This window comes from Emys orbicularis, chromosome 3 (assembly GCF_028017835.1).
Source record: "Emys orbicularis isolate rEmyOrb1 chromosome 3, rEmyOrb1.hap1, whole genome shotgun sequence".
Lineage (NCBI taxonomy): Eukaryota > Metazoa > Chordata > Testudines > Emydidae > Emys > Emys orbicularis.
The window spans coordinates 182699533-182713401 of NC_088685.1; the positions used below are offsets into that span (position 1 = coordinate 182699533).

The 13869-nt window shown below is 48.9% G+C and overlaps 1 pseudogene; it reads right to left on the reverse strand.

The window, feature by feature from the left end:
- Nucleotides 1-1814: 1814 nt before the first annotated feature.
- LOC135876301 (E3 ubiquitin-protein ligase PDZRN3-B-like) overlaps nt 1815-13869 on the reverse strand; it is a 78725-nt pseudogene continuing 66670 nt past the window's right edge.

Sequence of the window (13869 nt, forward strand, 5' to 3'; positions counted from 1 at the left end):
CTTCCTGTATAGTACAATAGTTACTTTTTGGGCACACACATTCCAGATAGGCATCTAGTCTTCATTCAATGACATCAAGAGATGGAGAATCCACCACTTTTCCTTTTAGTGAGTGTCAGGGGGCTCCATTTCCCCTTCCACTAGCTCCCCATTTACAGTGAGCCAGAGCAGTACCTGCAGCAGGGAGCGGGAGTTGCTGGTGGCCTCAGAGGCACAGACCCTGCAGTGCCTCAGGCACCTGGCGCAAGAGACGGATGATGCGGAGCTGCTGCATCACTTTGGCCGTGACGTCCTCCTGCTGCAAGGGAACGAGAACCTGTCAGAGACTCAAACGCCCCGAGGAATCAGGGGGAATTAAGGGCACCTGGAACCAGCAGTATTTCCACCCAGCACCTGCCCACCACTGAGGGATGGATTCACCTCCTGAACCCCAGAATGGAGTCTTCTTGTCCTTTCTAGTAACCTCCAGTGCCAACCCCCCTCCTTGTAGGGTGAGCTCCTGCTACCTCACCCTCAGTGCCCTTGACAGCTGTTCCACCTCCAAACCACAGCTCAAGTTCTCAGAACCCTCTTCTCCACCCACACCCAGGTTGGGCAGGGAGGCGGCTCTAGCAGGGGGGGCAGGAGGGATTCTGGCAGCAGTGAAGTGGGTTGCGGGGAGGTTGAGATCTTGCCCCAAGTCATCCCAGACACTAATGCTAAGCCACAGGATGGCAGCATCTAGTGTCAATGGAGTCCAAGCACTATTTCAACCCCACAGTTTTGGATGAACTTCCCACAAGGGGAGGTGAAGAGCACCCCCAGCAACACACACACACACACACCACTCCTGGTGGTGGGAGGGGAACAAGAGAAAGGACAAAAGAAGTAAGAGATGAAGAGAAAGGGAGGAGGGATGGAGGAAAAGGTAAAACGAAAAGGACAAACCCTAATGTCCCCAGTGATTCTACGGGACAAAATCCCAGGTGGGGAATAAAATTCTGCCACCTTGAGCTAGTGTTTTCCATGCCTAGAATTCAGCTGGCACCAGATGGATCAGACTGAGCAGGTTCCAAAACCTCTTGGAGGCTCTTACCTTCTAAACAGGGATGTCTGTTTTCTAGTAAAATAAGTAAAAGGAAAGGAGACAACTCGAAAAAGGCTCCTCCTCGCGCTCACGTACGTGAACCCTAATACTCTCTCAGTCCTCAAAGAGAGACCTCGAGAAGGAGACTTGCTGAAGCAAAGCCACAGGGGTCTCCGAGGTTTTCCTGGCTCTGCGCCCCTATCCTGCCTGGCTCATGTCAGCATCTCTCTGTGAGGTCACCACTTCCCCACCACCTTTGACCAATAGGCTGAGGTCCTGCAAAAGGCCTTTGTGATGTCACTGCCACACACACCCATCCCCTGAAGTACTAATATCCTGCCGCTGGCCAGACACTTTGAAGGTCTAAGCTACTCTCTGTGGATCACCCCACTCAATGAGTGTTCATTCTAGGAAGCAAGCCGGCTAGACAGTAAAACATCAGAGGCTGCTCCCAATGCTACACTCAGTTATTCCAAAATTAGTAGACTTTATGGCCAGAAGAGACTTTTAGAGCATCTAATCTAACCCCGTGCATATCATAGGCTTCCTGTATAGTACAATAGTTACTTTTGGGGCACACACATTCCAGAAAGGCATCTAGTCTTCATTAAATGACATCAAGAGATGGAGAATCCACCACTTTCCCCTTTAGTGAGTGCCAGAGGGCTCCATTTCCCCTTCCACTAGCTCCCCATTTACAGTGAGCCAGAGCAGTACCTGCAGCAGGGAGCGGGAGTTGCTGGTGGCCTCAGAGGCACAGCCCCCGCTGTGCCTCAGGCTCCTGGCGCAAGTGCCGGATGATGAGGAGCTGGTGCATCACTTTGGCCATGACGTCCTCCTGCTGCAAGGGAATGAGAACCTGTCAGAGACTCAAACGCCCCGCGGAATCAGGGGGAATTAAGGGCACCTGGAACCAGCAGCATTTCCACCCAGCACCTGCCCACCACTGAGGGATGGATTCACCTCCTGACCCCCAGAATGGAGTCTTGTCCTTTCTAGTAACCTCCAGTGCCAACCCCCTGATACCAGACACCTCTGTGTTCTTGGGGAACCAGGGTGCAGTATCCAGCCTGACTCATGAAAGACACTCCCCACCCCCCACCTCTGCTTAAACTAAAACCCATCAGAGGAAAAGCTTGCAGAGAGCAGTGAAGGGCGTTGGGTGACACACCTAGACCCCTCCTGACAAGGGTGACAAGATTAAGACATCTCCATTAGCATACAGAATGGAGAGCAGAGACAACTCCCCTAGCCTCATCTGCATGAAAGATGAGACAGGAAGACATCTCAATTTACATACAGAATGGAGAACAGAGAACCACACTGAACTCTGGGACCAGAAAAAGCAGGGAAGCACTGCATCATGGGAATCTCTGCTCCAGATGCTAATGAACCTATGGCTGCACACACCCGGCTCAGCAATAATCAGACCAATTCTAGTAATGAATCCTTAATTGATATGCAAATACTGAAGTAGCCTAGTTGCATTGTGAGCTCCCTGGAAGAAAACACCACCCATAGCCAAGAGTGCTCAGTTCCTATTGTCTAGTCTAAAGAAAACCCTTGAGTCATCAGTTTACCTATAAACAAATCTAGTGTTCTCCCTTGAACAATTGCAATTTCTCTACAAAAATCCCTACTCACTCTGTAGTCAGGGTTCTGATGCTTAGATCCAAACTATGCATCAGTTCCACTGGAACTCCATCTCCTCCTGACTGATCGTGCTGGCGGCTCTGCCTGTCTCCTACATTCAGGACCCTCTGCTATCACCATCAACTGGGAACCCCGACCAGTTCAAGCCTCATGGAGTGGGTGAGATCCCCCCTCTTTCTCTCTCTGTGTTTTCCTTTCTACCTTAGGTATTAACCTTTAATAATGTATGTTATGTTGGTTTAGCTCTCCTTGTGTAGTTATCACTATTATTCAATAAATAACTTTTATGGTTAACTTGGTTGCTTCTCTCTCTCTGTTGCTGAACTTTACTCTTTTGTGTTTTTAGCTTCCCCCATTCACTCTACAGCAACGCTTCTTTTACCTAAGCTAAAGATCCCTGCAGCGCCCAAAATACTGTGGGGTTTGCTCATCAAGTAGGTTACTGCCAGTACAATTGTGTTGGGGGAGTGGGGATAGGGACGTGCTGAATCTGGGACGCATAAGGGTAACAGCTTGAAAGTGCTGCTTGACCCAGTCCATGGAGCCCAGGGGCATATAAGGAGAGGTAGCTTGAAAGTGCTGCTTCATCCAGCCCAGTGAGTCCAGAGACATATAAGGGGTCAGCTTGACAGTGCTGATTGACCCGGTCCGCTCACACTTGCTCTGTTAATGTATGTGTGGGTGTTCATCCGGTTCTGGGGCTGGAGTAACCCAGCCCTAGGGAGCCTAAGTCCTGCAGGATAGCTCCACTGGGAGGGGACTTGCAGAAGGGAGAAGTAGAGCTCCATATGAAAACACAAGTGACACAAGCAGTACATTGATAGAATTACAGAACACCCTTCCCCAGAAGAGTAACCCGAATAAATGAGCATACCCCAAAGAAATGGGCACATCTGGTAACACCCCCTCCTTATAGGGTGAGCTCCTGCCACCTCCACTCAGTGCCCTTGACAGCTGATCCACCTCCAAACCACAGCTCAAGTTCTCAGAACCCTCTCCTCCAGCCCCACCCAGGTTGGGCAGGGAGGGGACTCTTGCAGGGGGGGCAGGAGGGATTCTGGCAGCAGTGAAGTGGGTTGCGGGGAGGTTGAGATCTTGCCCCAAGTCATCCCAGACACTAATGCTAAGCCACAGGATCGCAGCATCTAGTGTCAGTGGGGTTCATGTGGCTCAGACCAGACACCTGAGCTGGGGACCCGCCCCCATAATACTGGTCGAGTGCGTGGCCCAGGGTGTTCACAGCCCCCTCCTCACCCCTCCCTGAGCCCAGCCTGGCTCCTCACCTGGAACAAAGCAGCAGCGCCCATCGGCCTCACTACTGCCTGAGTCCCAGGTGCTGCTGCTGTCCCCTGGGGAGCGGGCCGAGCTGCTGGTGCTGCAACAGGGATCCTCCACCTCCTGCCCTGGGGAGGCTGGAAGGTCCTCAGGGACTAGGCTGGGCGATGCCTCCTGCTGAGAATCAGGGCTGGGCTCTTGGGGCTGGTGCTTCCCACACAACAAGCCCCAGAGCCACCCTGCCCGGCTCCCCTTCTGGGCTGGGTCCTGCCTGCCCACACGCATCCTGGGCCAGCTCCATTTCGCCCTGGCCGGTGGCTCTCTCACCTCAGCGCCTGCGCCGGGAGCGGCTTTCCTCTGCCAGAAGGCTGGGCACTTCCACCTCCTCGCTCGGCCGGGAGCTCCTTCCCCGCCAGCAGGGACGGAGAAGCCGTTTTGCTCCTGGGGAAGATGGCAGCTGCTTCCCTCAGGCTCTGGGGCCACCTGCAGAGCCTTCTTCCTGAACCTCCTCAGCAGCCTGGACAGCCTGGAACCGAGCGGGGAGCAGGCGTGAGTCTGGGGTCAAGGCAGCCTCTCACTAACCAGCCTTTTTGGTCCCTCCCCATCCCTGCCGCAGCCAGAGCCTGAATAAAGTGCTCTCAAATGAGCTCCAGACCAACAACAGTTCATGAACTGCGCAGAGACAATTAATGCAGAGAAGCAGCAAAATTCGTCAAACAGATGACTGGTTATGACTTATTTACTTGTTCTTAAAAGAGAACAAAAAGGACCTGAGTCTCCTCCCTGTCAATAACCCCCTGCTCAACCAATCAGGGTAGAGACTGAGGGGCGGGAGGCTGAGAGTTCTCACCAGAGAGCCCAAAGGAAGGCCCAGGTCACCGGCAGGGATCACTGTCCGAGGACTATTTCAGCCCCACTTTCTTGGGTGGACCTCCCACAATGGGAGATGCAGAGCACCCCCCGCAACACGCAACACACACACACACACACACACACACACACACACACACACACACACACACACTCACACCTCCTGGTGGTGGGAGGGGAACGGGAGAAAGGACAAAAGAAGTAAAAGATGAAGCGAAAGGAAGGAGGGATGGAGGAAAAGGTAAAACGAGGTTTTGGAACCTGCTCAGTCTGATCCATCTGGTACCAGCTGAATTCTAGGCATGGAAAACACTAGTTCAAGGTGTGAACCCTAATACTCTCTCAGTCCTCAAAGAGAGACCTCGAGAAGGAGACTTGCTGAAGCAAAGCCACAGGGGTCTCTGAGGTTTCCCTGGCCCTGCGCCCCGTCCTGCCTGGCTGATGTCAGCATCTCTCTGTGAGGTCACCACCTCCCTACCACCTTTGACCAATAGGCTCAGGTCCTGCAAAAGGCCTTTGTGATGTCACTGCCACACCCACCCATCCCCTGAAGTGCTAATGTCCTACTGCTGGCCTGACACTTTGAGGGTTTGAGCTACTCTCCGTGGATCACCCCACTCAATGCGTGTTCATTCTAGGAAGCAAGCCGGCTAGACAGTAAAACATCAGAGGCTGCTCCCAATGCTAAACTCAGTTTTTCCAAAACTAGTAGACTTTATGGCCAGAAGAGACCTTTAGAGCATCTATTCTAACGCCCTGCATGGTCACGGGCTTCCTGTATAGTACAATAGTTACTTTTTGGGCACACACATTCCAGATAGGCATCTAGTCTTCATTCAATGACATCAAGAGATGGAGAATCCACCACTTTTCCTGTTAGTGAGTGTCAGGGGGCTCCATTTCCCCTTCCACTAGCTCCCCATTTACAGTGAGCCAGAGCAGTACCTGCAGCAGGGAGCGGGAGTTGCTGGTGGCCTCAGAGGCACAGACCCTGCAGTGCCTCAGGCACCTGGCGCAAGAGCCGGATGATGCGGAGCTGGTGCATCACTTTGGCCGTGACGTCCTCCTGCTGCAAGGGAACGAGAACCTGTCAGAGACTCAAATCCCCCGAGGAATCAGGGGGAATTAAGGGCACCTGGAACCAGCAGTATTTCCGCCCAGCACCTGCCCACCACTGAGGGATGGATTCACCTCCTGAACCCCAGAATGGAGTCTTCTTGTCCTTTCTAGTAACCTCCAGTGCCAACCCCCCTCCTTGTAGGGTGAGCTCCTGCTACCTCCCCCTCAAAAAGTGCCCTTGACAGCTGTTCCACCTCCAAACCACAGCTCAAGTTCTCAGAACCCTCTCCTCCAGCCCCACCCAGGTAGGGCAGGGAGGGGACTCTTGCACGGGGGGCAGGAGGGATTCTGGCAGCAGTGAAGTGGGTTGCGGGGAGGTTGAGATCTTGCCCCAAGTCATCCCAGACACTAATGCTAAGCCACAGGATGGCAGAATCTAGTGTCAATGGAGTCCAAGCACTATTTCAACCCCACAGTTTTGGATGAACTTCCCACAAGGGGAGGTGAAGAGCACCCCCAGCAACACACACACACACACACACACACACACACACACACACACACACACACACACACACACACACCACTCCTGGTGGTGGGAGGGGAACAAGAGAAAGGACAAAAGAAGTAAGAGATGAAGAGAAAGGGAGGAGGGATGGAGGAAAAGGTAAAACGAAAAGGAAAAACCCTAATGTCCCCAGTGATTCTACGGGACAAAATCCCAGGTGGGGAATAAAATTCTGCCACCTTGAACTAGTGTTTTCCATGCCTAGAATTCAGCTGGCACCAGATGAATCAGACTGAGCAGGTTCCAAAACCTCTTGGAGGCTCTTAACTTCTAAACAGGGACGTCTGTTTTCTAGTAAAATCAGTAAAAGGAAAGGAGACAACTCGAAAAAGGCTCCTCCTCGCGCTCACGTACGTGAACCCTAATACTCTCTCAGTCCTCAAAGAGAGACCTCGAGAAGGAGACTTGCTGAAGCAAAGCCACAGGGGTCTACGAGGTTTTCCTGGCTCTGCGCCCCTATCCTGCCTGGCTCATGTCAGCATCTCTCTGTGAGGTCACCACCTCCCTACCACCTTTGACCAATAGGCTCAGGTCCTGCAAAAGGCCTTTGTGATGTCACTGCCACACCCACCCATCCCCTGAAGTGCTAATGTCCTGCTGCTGGCCTAACACTTTGAAGGTTTGAGCTACTCCCTGTGGATCACACCACTCAATGTGTGTTCATTCTAGGAAGCAAGCCGGCTAGACAGTAAAACATCAGAGGCTGCTCCCAATGCTACACTCAGTTATTCCAAAATTAGTAGACTTTATGGCCAGAAGAGACCTTTAGAACATCTATTCTAACCCCCTGCATATCATGGGCTTCCTTTATAGCACAACAGTTACTTTTTTGGAAAACACATTCCAGACCTCCAGGATAAAATGATAGGCCGTATCATTGAACAGAGCGAGCAGCCCAACTAAACTGGCTGTGAGCTCCAGGAAATAACAATTCCAGTGGCAGGCAGTTGAAGCCAGACAAAATATGGTGCAAATTTTTCACAATGTGTGTACTTAAATCACTGGAACAAGGGACATGGTGGATTCTCCATCTCCTGTAGTTCTTCAATCAGAATTGTAAGTCTCTTCCTTAAAAATAAATAAATTAATAAAGAATTGCTCTAGCTCACCCATAAGTTACTGGGCTGGATGCAGGAATCACTGGGAGAAATTCTCTGGCCTGTGTCATACAGAGGGTCAGATTAAATGATCATAAAAGTGCCTTCTGGCCTTAACATCTATGACTCTATGGAATGTATGAGGGGCTGAGGATTAGAAACCTTAAGTGCCAAGTTGCAGTAGCAGGTGAGCAGTTACTCCACAGCCTTAGTAAGGAAGGGGAGCACATGTGGCCTATTGCCTCCCCCCCGCGCTCTCTCTCACACACACACATTTGCGACCAGGACTCGAATGACAATTGTCTACAGAGATGACATAAATAAATAAAAATAAAATAAATTAATGGAGATATCCTATCTCCTAGAACTGGAAGGGACGTTAAAGGTCATTGAGTCCAGCCCCCAGCCTTCACTAGCAGGACCAAGTACTGATTTTGCCCCAGATCCCTAAGTGGCCCCCTTAAGGACTGAACTCATAACCCTGGGTTTGCAGGCCAATGCTCAAACCACTGAGCTATCCCTCCCCATATACATAGATGACAGATTGCGCCAGTGGTAAAAATAAGTGCCAGCAGCTTAAGCGTTAACAGTCTCAGACGCACGCAGGTGAAGATTTAACAGCAATCAGTGCTGTAATTCTCTACTCATGCCTCAGGCCTGTTTGTTTGAGAAGTTCAGTTATTTATTGGGACAAGTTTAAAGAATGAAGCAAGGGTGATGCAGCAGTATATTGTATTTATAGTCTCTTTAAAATTAGTTGTTTAATCACCAGAAGGCCTCCCATTATCAGGGGTCTCTCACATGAATCAGATACACACAGAGGCTGTATGCTGAAAGTTTGTAGGAGCCATCTTGTCATGTTATAACGAGAGTTCTGGTTTAAACTTTATATCCCTGGTCCTGCTCTGTTTCCTGAATTCTGTAGCACACTCATAAGGAAGATACTCTCAGTTGCCTGACAATGCTAGAAAGCAAGATACCCCTAGTGTAGATACGGTTATACTGGCAAAGCTGTGACCATTCCCCGTAAAACTTGATTTGCTCAGGGTGGGTGAAATAAGGTGGTACAAAGTCACTTTGCTGGTGTTGGCGTCACTAGGCATAGCTACCAAGTAACTCGGGGGGGGGGGGGGGGAGGTGGAAGGCCATAAGTGTCAATGAAACCCCCCTGCTCTGGGTCTAAGTGAGCCAAAGTAACTCCATCTTGTGAACTTTAACCAGCCTCTATGCTAACAGCCTAACTGCTGAAGCAGAATACGTAACAGTCAGCTTTTTTTTAGCAGACAGCTGCAGTTTCGCTCACACTAGCACAAGCAGTAGTGATAAGGAAGAAGGAGGGGGGAAAGGGGGAAGTCTACTACGTCGAGGCTTGCAAGGCCAAAGATAAACATGCGGACGAGAACTTTTCTAACATGCCACAATGTAGTGCCTACTGTAACCGCTGTCGGGAAGGGAGGGGTGGAGGGAGAAACAGAACAAAGGCTTACACACAAACAGCTTGGAATATAAAATGGGAAACTTGCTTGTATTTATTGCGCTTCTGATTTGAGACATGCTGGTCTCCTGAGTGCCTTTTCGAGATCTCGAATAAATTTGATTTGCTTCTCCACCCTGGTGTGTTTATCAGTGCGACGCACACTGGGCAACGAACCCCCTGTTGCCCCCCCCGGGACCTCTGGGCCGGCAACACCGGTATAAACCACCAGGACCGTTTTGCTGGTATAGTTTATGTAGTAGGAAGAGGGCCTGAAACATAAGCCCTTGTATCAGAGGCCTGGTGTGAGGCCTGAGGCCTGAACTAGGGTGACCAGATGTCCCGATTTTATAGGGACAGTCCCGATTTTTGGGTCTTTTTCTTGTATAGGCTCCTATTACACCCCACCCCCGTCCCGATTTTTCACTGTCTGGTCACCCTAGCCTGAACTAAAGTAGTTTTGTTGATATAAAGCAAAGAAGCAAAGTCGGGTTTTGCCTGCTTGCAAGCAGACAGAATCTGGCAAGAATAGGGCTGATATTGCAGAAACACACATTCCTAAGTAGTGTTAGGCACAAATATATGCAAACACATTCCAGAAAGGTGGCACCAGAACACCTTGATAGCAAACACGTTCCCCAAAGAGAACAGGAACACGCTGACCCATCTTAAGGAAAAAGTCAAGATGACAGCATGATGGACAGAGATTTTTTGATCGAACCAACATGTACAAGGTAATGGGTGGCTCCTGGATACATCAATGGGTGGCACCCTAATATGTCAGAGGGTGGCACCCTGGTACATCAGGAGTAATGAGTAACTTGTTTGTATCTGTGTATAAAGATGTATCTCAGAGGGGGTGTCTTTGTCTGGCCGAGGGGAAAATGGAAAGTCGGGGCCATTCACTGAGCTGGTCCATTGTCACAGGCATACATGTGTTAGTGTACCTGTAACCATTGAGCCAGGGCATTAGTACCATGCCTCGTCGGCAATAAACCTGACCAAGTACCTTTGCTGAAAACCGAGTCTGTGAATTTATTGGGTGGTTCAATCACAGCCTGCTGTCTCTGCTATCTGCGCAGAGCTGGAAAGCACGCTGAAAGAACACACACACAGCCAAATATCTATCAACATCTGAAGACAGTGTACTCTGGCATAGCTACTAGGAACAAACTCCTAGGGTAGACCTGGGCTGTAGCACCATGGGCTGCTGCAGGTTTTCGTGACTACGTTGCTAAACAAAGACCGTGTGAAGCTGCAGTGATTTAACACAAGGTGTAAGTTGAAAACCATCTAGTTAAACTGGTGCAAAAAGCCACATGAAACTGATTTTTGTGTAAGAGAGGCCTTTTGTTTTATTGTTTATTTTAACTCAGTTTGGAACAGGTTTAACTAAACCAGTGATAGCTGCCTTTAAACCAGGGGTCTCAAGGTCCCGGCCTGCGGGCCATCTGTGGCCCAAGAACCTCCCCACTGCGGCCTGCGGAGGAGAAACGCATGCAGACACGCTGCCAGCAATGTTTGCTGCAGGCGCGGCCCCTGCAGCTTCCATTGGCTGGGGGAGAGGGACAGAGATACCATCACTAATGGCTGGGCAGAGTCAGCCATGGAGGCAGCATCATTAGTTGCCGGGCAGAATCAGCCATGGAGGCAGCATCATTAGTTGCCGGGCAGAGTCAGCCATGGAGGCAGCATCATTAGTTGCCGGGCAGAGTCAGCCATCGAGGCAGATCACGTTTTTCCACAATGAATATAAACAAGTCAAAATACCGAACACAACTATCTGATGCACACCTTGCTGCAATCCTGAAGGTTTCAACTGCACAGTCACTGAGGCCAAACATCAGCAAACTGACAGAACTGAAGCATTGCCAGGTGTCTGGCAAACACTAACAACTCTCTGGCAGGCGAAGAATTGTATAAAGTTGCATAACAGTTTTATTATTTCTAAGAAACTCAAAATAAAAAAATACAATATAAACGTTTTCTTTTCTGAACACCATCTTCAGTGACACTAGTGGCCCACTGGGAGGATTTGAGGACTGGCACTGGCCCTAAGGTAAATTGAGTTTGAGACCCCTGCTTTAAACGGATGTAGGAGCGTCCACATAGGAGTTCGCACTCATCTAAATAAACTGGATTAAAAACCAATTTAATTTAAACTGATACAACTTTCCCATGCAGAGAAGGCCAGAGGCTCTAAGGCCTGGTCTACACTTAAAATGTAGATTGACACAGCTATGTCACTCAGGGGTGTGAAGAACTACAATAGAGTGCTTCTATTGAGCTAGCTCCTGTTGCTTGGGAAGGTGGATTACCTACAGCAATGGGAAAACCCTGCCATCGCTTTAGTCTGCGTCTGCACTGTGGGGTTGCAGCGGCATAGCTAGAGTGCCACTGTAGCCCCCCTAGTGTAGGAAAGCCCTAAGTCACTGTGAAAAGGCACCAGGAGTTGCTTGGCAGCTCTGCCTGGGGAGATCATGGTGTATTTATTACCTAACTGAATATTATCTCATTCTTTGCTGAGCAGTGGAAGCTGAGACCAAAAGGGTGAAATCCAACAAGGTTTATTACGACAACAATGAAGCAACACCCATATTTACACTTCCTGTTTCCTGTTGGCTTCTAAACAAAGACTACAGCTCTCAGCAATCAATGCTGGATCTAGCAACACCACATTTCCCTCGTCTTAGAACAAACTCAATCTTACGGCAGTAATACTAATCCAATAACCTGCTACTATAATAAACATAAATTATGTAATTAGCAAATAAACAATAACTAAGAAGTAGTTATGTAACTGTAATTAGAATTCTAGTTATAATAGAAGACTGTTCCTTTAATAATTACAGAACACAGTCTCTAGCCAATACAGTTGGCTGTCAGACTCTGACAGCATATTCGTCAGGCCCAATATCCTGTCAGTTATCCTATATTGTCAGCAGCAAAGGGCTAGTTAGATAGTCTGAAACATTGCACTATGTCTTAGTAAGCAGGGGCAAGATGAATAGTGCTCCAGACTGACCATCTGACAGCTTGTAAGCGTGAGGTCCTTGTGACGGGGTCCCTGGGGTGCAACATGGACTGTGGGACCACTGAGCCCTCTGTCCCTCCAACATGGGGTGCCCCTCACACTGTGATGCTGTGTCAAGCCACATACCCCTGGCAGGCACTACCCTTACACAGCCATCCATAGACAGCAACACACCCAGCTGAGTTACATGAATGCTTCTCCCAGTCATTCATGAACCAACAATAGGGAGGCTCCAGCCAATTCCCCCCCAGCTCCCCAGCCAATTCCCCCCAGCTCCCCAGCCTTGCACCCCAGAGCTGTACCATCTTACCCTGGTCAGAAGCCTAACCAGAATAAGTTCATTACCCAGACTGCCCCTGCTTCGATGTAAACTGAGCTGAGATTTCCCAAGCACTTCAACCAAACCACACTGTTTTAGGTAAAATATAAACTACAGAAAGATAGATTTTAAGTGATTATAGGTAGCGAATGTACAGATCAAAGTTGGTTACCTAAGAAATAAAAGTAAATTCACAATCTGAGTTCTATAAACTAAACAGGATAGTATAGTTCCTCAATACACAGGCTGGGACTCTTTTCCAGCCTGAAACCGCCCTCCCACATACAAAGTCTTTGTCCTCCAAACATGTTTCCAGGTGTTGAGTTGTGGGGGGGAGTGAGGCCAAGTGATGATGTCACTTCCCCTCTTTTATAGTTTCTTCCAGCTTGTTGGAAAAATCCTTTGCTGTGGTGTGGGGATCAGGTAGTCTCCATTGGTCAAGCAGTCTCCATTGTCTACGTGTTCTCTCTGAGAAGTTTCCATTGTATACAGTTTCTGAGATCCTTTCCTTGATGGGTGTTGATGAGCCATTAACCCCTGTCTGCCTCCTCCATTGTTGCACCTGAAAGGTTGGTTGTGGGTGTTCCCAACCTCACAACATATTTCAGTAACACATACATAGCAAAACGTCATAACTTCCTATACCATGATAGCACATACAATCCAACAGGATATTAATGTTCAACAGATCAAGACTTTTAAAATGATACCTCTCAAGGCAAACTTTGTACAAAACGTATCATAATTCTATGACAGTGATGAATATGGGAGTTCCAGAGTGCTACTCTGAGGTACAGAGTGTCATAGTCCTTTTTAGAAACAATTTTCAGTGGGGAAGTGAACCTGGGTTCTCCTTTTCCTAACATTCCAGGTTTTCATACTTCTATAAACAAGCCACATTTGAATTTCAGTTCCCTGACCCCACAGCATTTATCTGCATCTTATATTTTTGTGGTTTTCATTGAACTGTTTGTCTGATATCCGGCAGCAATGATATATCAGATATAGGCCCGTGTAATCCAGCAATGTTTAATTTAGTATGCATCTCTCTACCGTGCAATAATTCAGCAGGTGACTTTTGTGTTGTGGCATGGCGTGTAGCCCTGTAGATTTAAAAGTAATCGTAGTGAAGGTTGTCCACACTTTTCTTTCCAGCATAGCTGTCTCCAGACTGTCTTTCAAACTTCTATGGAATTGTTCAATTTCTCAATCAATTTGATTGTAATACATGATTATTTTCTACATGTAATGTTAAAGTGTCATAGAATCGTAGAAGATTAGGGTTGGAAGAGACTTCAGAAGGTCATCTAGTCCAACCCCCTGCTCAAAGCAGGACCAATCCCCAACTAAATCATCCCAGCCAGGGCTTTGTCAAGCTGGGCCTTACAAACCTCTATGGATGGAGATTCTACCACCTCCCTAGGTAACGCATTCCAGTGCTTCACCACCCTCCT